Consider the following 6287-nt stretch of genomic DNA (forward strand, 5'->3'; position numbering starts at 1 on the left):
AATTCAATTCCGATGGATCTCTTGCTCGTCACAAGGCACGTTGGGTCGTTCGTGGTTTCACACAACAACCTGGCATTGACTTCGACGAGACTTTCAGCCCTGTCGTCAAACCAGCCACCATCCGTGTTGTTCTCTCCCTCGCCGTGTCTCAAAATTGGCCCATCCATCAACTCGACGTCAAAAACGCCTTTCTTCACGGCAACCTTTCCGAAGAAGTCTACAGCCAACAACCCTCAGGGTTTGTCGATCCCTCTCGTCCCACTCATGTCTGTCGTCTCCTCAAATCACTATACGGTCTTAAACAGGCTCCTCGGGCTTGGTTTCAACGATTTTCTACCTTTGCTCGTTCCATTGGCTTCCTTGAATCCAAATCTGATAACTCTCTTTTCACTCTCCATCGCGGTTCTGACATCGCTTATCTACTTCTATATGTTGATGACATCGTTCTCACCACATCCACCACTTCCTTTCTCCATTCTATCATCAACACTTTCAGTCGCGAGTTTGCCATGAAAGACCTCGGACCTCTTCATCATTTTCTCGGTATCTCCGTCACTCGCCAACCCCATTCTCTTCACCTATCTCAACGACAATATATCCTAGACATCCTCCACCGGGCCGGCATGAGTGACTGCCATCCGTCCTCCACTCCCGTTGATACCAAAGCAAAACTTCCTGCCTCTACCGGTCCACCTGTGGCCGATCCCTTCCTCTATCGTAGTCTAGCCGGCGCTCTTCAATACATGACTCTCACTCGGCCCGAAATATCCTACGCTGTTCAACAAGTTTGCCTTCACATGAATGATCCACGTGAACCTCACCTTCTCATTGTCAAACGGATCCTTCGCTACCTCAAAGGGACTCTCGATCATGGTCTTACTCTTCACTCCTCCACCTCTCACTCTCTCATTGCCTACTCGGATGCTGATTGGGCAGGATGTCCGGATACTCGCCGATCTACGTCGAGTACTTGTGTGTTCTTGGGTGACAACCTGGTTTCTTGGTCATCTCGCCGACAGCCCACCGTGTCACGCTCTAGCGCTGAGGCTGAATACCGTGCTGTTGCCACTGCCGTTGCCGAGACTTGTTGACTCCGTAATCTACTGCAGGAGCTCCGGCGTCCCCTTGACAGCGCCACGATTGTCTACTGTGATAACGTGAGCGCTATTTATCTCTCGGCCAATCCAGTTCAGCATCGGCGTACCAAGCACATCGAACTTGACATACATTTTGTGCGTGAGAAGGTGGCTCTTGGGGCTCTGCGAGTGCTACATGTACCCTCCGAGTTCTCGGTTTGCTGACATCTTCACTAAGGGACTACCGTCTGTCCTATTTCATGAATTTCGATCCGAGTCTTCACGTCGGCGAAGCACCGAGTTCAGACTGCGGGGGCGTGTTAGGGAGACATCCTCCCGTGCGGCTAACCAAGATTAGTTAGGGATATTTCTTGTGTAACAATACTTGTAATCTTGACTTGTACCTCAAGTCCTTGTGCATATAAATAGAAACAGAGGGAGAGGAGGCGTGCCATCGAGCAGCCCATTGTTTCAACCAGGTCGTCGACCATGAAGCCGAACACAACCATCACACCGCTGATCACGCCCATCACAAGCATCACCACGTCGCCGACCACGAAGCTGAACACTACCATGACACCGTTGTTCACGCCCGTCACAAGCATCACCATGTCGTCGACCAGGAAGTCGAATACCACCATGACACCGCTAGTCACGCCGGTTACAAGCATCACTACGTCGCCAACCACGAAGACGAACATCACCATGCCGCCACCGACGACAAGGATGGTCACCACCATGGATTATCACCGCTCGCTTCTCACCTATCATCACCACGTCACCGTCCATGAAGATGGCAACCGGAGCAAGAGTACTCCAAAATATACTCACACATACGTACGAACTACATTATACTAGCGAGTCATTTATCTATCCGTCTATGTCCACCGAAACTAAAACCTTTTAACACGAGTCATGCGGAACAGTGAGGTGAACTTACTCCTCAAAGGAAATTTCAAATAGTTGAGCGTGTGCAACAAATTTGGAAAAAAATCGCTCAAAACTTCATACACGAAATTGACGATTTACGACTGACAAAACTCGAAACCGATTGTCAGAGTTGATTCATATCATAGATACACATCTTTTTCATATACAGCTTATTTTGATTTGAAGTATAGTTGTGTTGATTTGAAGAGAGGGCGTGTGGAGTACTTTAAGCAAGAGAGAGCGAAGCTGCTCCACGAGCGAAGGTTGCATCGATCGAGCGCACGAGCGAAAAGAACGGGACATGCCCGGTAGAAACGGTCATACTTGGGGCAAGTCCCGTCAGAGATCACCCCCAAGGCATACACTAGATGAGGCATACACTAAATGAAACTGAAGCGTCAAGAGTAAGATGGCGGATGGAAAAGACCACCCTCAATCAGGGTTGTCCAGCTTTTGCAATTTCCCATAATGAGAGGGTTGGCTACTTCCCCACGTTCAAGAAGATCAGTCCGATCAAGTATCGAGTGGCTATCTTCAACTACTCGTGCTGTGAGATGATAACGAAGTGCCCTGACCATGGAGAAACCATCAGGAGAACCGTGGAAGACATAGGTTGAGTGATCGCCAATGGTTAGTGGTCAATATAAGTGAGCTATGTACTATGTCGTGTGGATTATTGTTCTAATGTGGTACTTTGCTAAGTAAGCTACTACTGGTTATCTTACTATTCTAGATGTGTGCATGTATTACGCAACCAAAGACATGAAACTTATTTCTCCGCGGAGCTAAACTGAAGATTCACAAGCTAGCAAACAAAACGGAGAACATAACCGAAGTACCATTTGGCATCCTGACAGATCCTACCCCGGGCCCCAAATTTGATCTAATGAGGATGATGAGTCTCCGTCCGGTTCGTCTTTGAGAGTGGATTTTCTGGCGGAACCGGTTCCTACCGGAGTCCCATCGGCCGTTCAAAAATGCGTGGTGATTCGGAAAAAAATAACCTGTATAACGACTTGTTTGGCTGCCGATCTGTGAGACAGGTGCGCATACGTACGATATACTTCCGAGGGACCCCCACAACCACCCCAGCGTGGCTCAATTTCCTTCTCTCTCTCAATCCTTATCCAGAAAAGCGGCGGCGACCGGCGAGGCGGGACCTTCAGCGAGGCGGCGAGACCGAGTGCAACCTTCAGCGAGGCTGCGGCCGGAACGGTGGCGCCGTGCCTGAGCATGAGGTTGCTCTCGAGCTCTGGCTCCTCTGCCGCCCCCTCCTACCCGCAGTGCCTCGACCTCCTCGACGAGAGCCGCCGGAGGAAGACGATGCTTCGGCCGCCACCATGTTCATGTGTAGGCTAAGTTTGGGGTTTTTTTTTTGGACGGGTCTAGGGAGCAAACGCGGGCTGGATAGTACGCCCCAGCCCTCACCCAGAAAAGGAAAGTCCACACCATCCCGCTATTCTATTTTTGGTAATTCATCCCGGTCCGGTTTGGGTAGGCACCTTCCAGTGTTCCACCCAACCCGATGCACGTGCACCACACAGGAAACATCATGTCCCATACCTATCCGGTTCCCACCAATTGCTTGGCTGATTACACCATAAAAAATCTGGTTCCCAAAAACGAGAATATGTGCCATCATTTGAACTAGTCATTTAAGACGAGATATTGTACTAGTTGTACCACCTAGACATAATCTGGCAAAAAAATATCGAAATAACCAGCTGTATTTGAACTCGTCATTTAAGACTCACTCCAAAAACAGTTGGGTGATCTTAAAAAAAGGTTGTTATTGCTAGCTTAGTGCAAATTTGACAATTCTTGTCGTTTCTCCTTATTGATCTCCACTTGTATATCATCCGGCATGTCTGAAAACAGAATTGCAACATGACAGAAAAGTTATACTCCGTACTACAACTTATTGAAAATACAACTGAGCAGGGAAACAAAAACCACAAGACTTCCTCAGAAATATGCAACAGCTTAGTAGGATCCATCAATGAATTTACTTTATAACGAAAAGCAATTTAAAATGGGGATAAAAAAATGCCATGTTAGGCAGGAATAACACAAAATAGTGGACACCCATCCAGCCAAATAAAAGTATAGAACAATAGGTAACCTAATTAAAATAGCTCAGCAAGTTAATCTTATGATTCCATTTCATATATTTGACATAAATAATAACTACGATATCTCACCGGATCAGCAACTTAACAGTAACCCTGTGTGCAACAACATTGTATATACAACTTGACATTAAAATAATACAAAATTAGAAGCAAGGTCGGGGTTTCACTATAATTATTTTCACGCCAGAAAAACACTGATATCTTGCCCAATCGGCAACTTAACAACCAATAGGCAACTCAAGAGAAACTGCTAGAGAATTTAACTATAAGGCTCCGGTGGTGCCATTTTCATATAAACAACTAGTACAATATCTCACCGGATCAACAACTTAGCAGTAACCAGTGTGCAACTTAGCAGCAACCTATATGCAACTTGATAATTAAATTAGGCAACATATCTCTACACTTGCTAGTGGTATTAATCACACTAGGTTTACGCTTTAAGAAATCACCACACGCAAACGAACCACTTTGCAAATGGATGAGGGCACAAAGACCACCACTATCGTGTCACATATGGTGGTACTAAGTTAAGCGATAAAGTATGATACCAAATCAAAGTTGATATGTGCAGAGGAGAAGATCCAGGAGACCAAGTTGAATTTCATGAGGACACCCTTCCTGCTCCTGACCTCGACTGGTTTTGGCAGACATGAAGAACCACCCACAGCTTCCGTTGGTAACAAGCATGCATAGCGGAGAACATGCACCTGGAAAGTTCTGGAAACAAGATCACAAACAAGAGCAAACTTAGTGGGTAGAAACCTGCAACTTACTTGTATGCTACGTACAATAAGAGAACAAGCATTACACATCCAGTTTTGTAGCAATAAATTCTAGGTTTTCTTTTTAAGTAGTTAAATGTTGTAAAAGCAAACTTAATAGCATGGAGTAGCAACTTAACTTTGTTGACAACAACAACTTAGGTATGTTGCAAAAGCAACTTCATATATGTCGTGAAACTTAATTAACTATTGTAAAAGCAAACTTAATAGCATGGAGTAGCAACTTAAGTTTGTTGAAAGAAACAACTTAACTATGTTGCAAAAGCAACTTAATATATGTTGTGAAACTTAACTAACTGTTGTAAAACCAAACTTAGTAGCATGGAGTAGCAACTTAACTTTGTTGAAACAAACAACTTAGCTATGTTGCAAAAGAACCTTAATAGGTAACTTATTAAGTCAGATGATTACTTGGTAAACCAGAACACAACAATAGCCCCTAAGTTTATTGGATAAACGTGGAAAAACAACTTGAGAGGGACGGTAAGCAACTAAATGAGATGGAATAAGCAACTTAATTAAAGGTATGAGCAACCAAATTGGCAGGGGTCATCAACATATCTAAAAGAGACTACAACTCTTCTATTGTGAAAACTTAACTAAACATGATATTGCGGAAAAACAAAACTTGATAAAAACCGAGCAGTAAAACAATAATTAAAGGTATGAACAATTAATTTTCCAGGGATAAACTAAAAGAGACCAAAAACTCAATACTATTGTGAAAAATTAATTAAACATGGATATTGCAGCAAAACATAAATCAATACAACTGAGCAGTAAACAACTTAATTTAAGGTATGAGCAACTTAATTACCGAGAAGAATCAACTTAACTAAAAGTGAGTAGCAACTCTACTATAAAAGAAGAACCGTGGGGCATTAGTGAGTAGCAACTCTACCAAAAAAGCCCATGCATATCAGAAACATGGGACTAAGAAACCGGATTATTGACCTGGAACTTCTCATATGTATGGCCAATAAATTACATTCCAGAAAAAATGGTTGTTGTACATCCAACTCATCTCTGAAGGACAACTTAATTTCTATGAAAAACAACTTAGTGAGATGGCAAAAAGCAACTTAATTAAATCAGCATACTAATTAGGTATGTCAAATAAAACAACTTAGTTAGAATCGGTATATAACTGACGGGGATAACAAAAAAAAACAACTTAGTTTAAAATCTAGTGTACAACTTAATCTTCATGAAATAAAACTTTGTGAGATGAAAAAAGTAACTCAATTAAATCACTATGCTACTTAGGGGCATTTGATTATAAAACAAAACTTAAATTGAATCAGTATGCTACTTCGGGGGTATTTGAACAACCACTAGGTAAGTTAATTTGCAGCCTGCAATTT

This window comes from Lolium rigidum, chromosome 3, assembly GCF_022539505.1.
Source record: "Lolium rigidum isolate FL_2022 chromosome 3, APGP_CSIRO_Lrig_0.1, whole genome shotgun sequence".
NCBI classification, from domain to species: Eukaryota; Viridiplantae; Streptophyta; class Magnoliopsida; order Poales; family Poaceae; genus Lolium; species Lolium rigidum.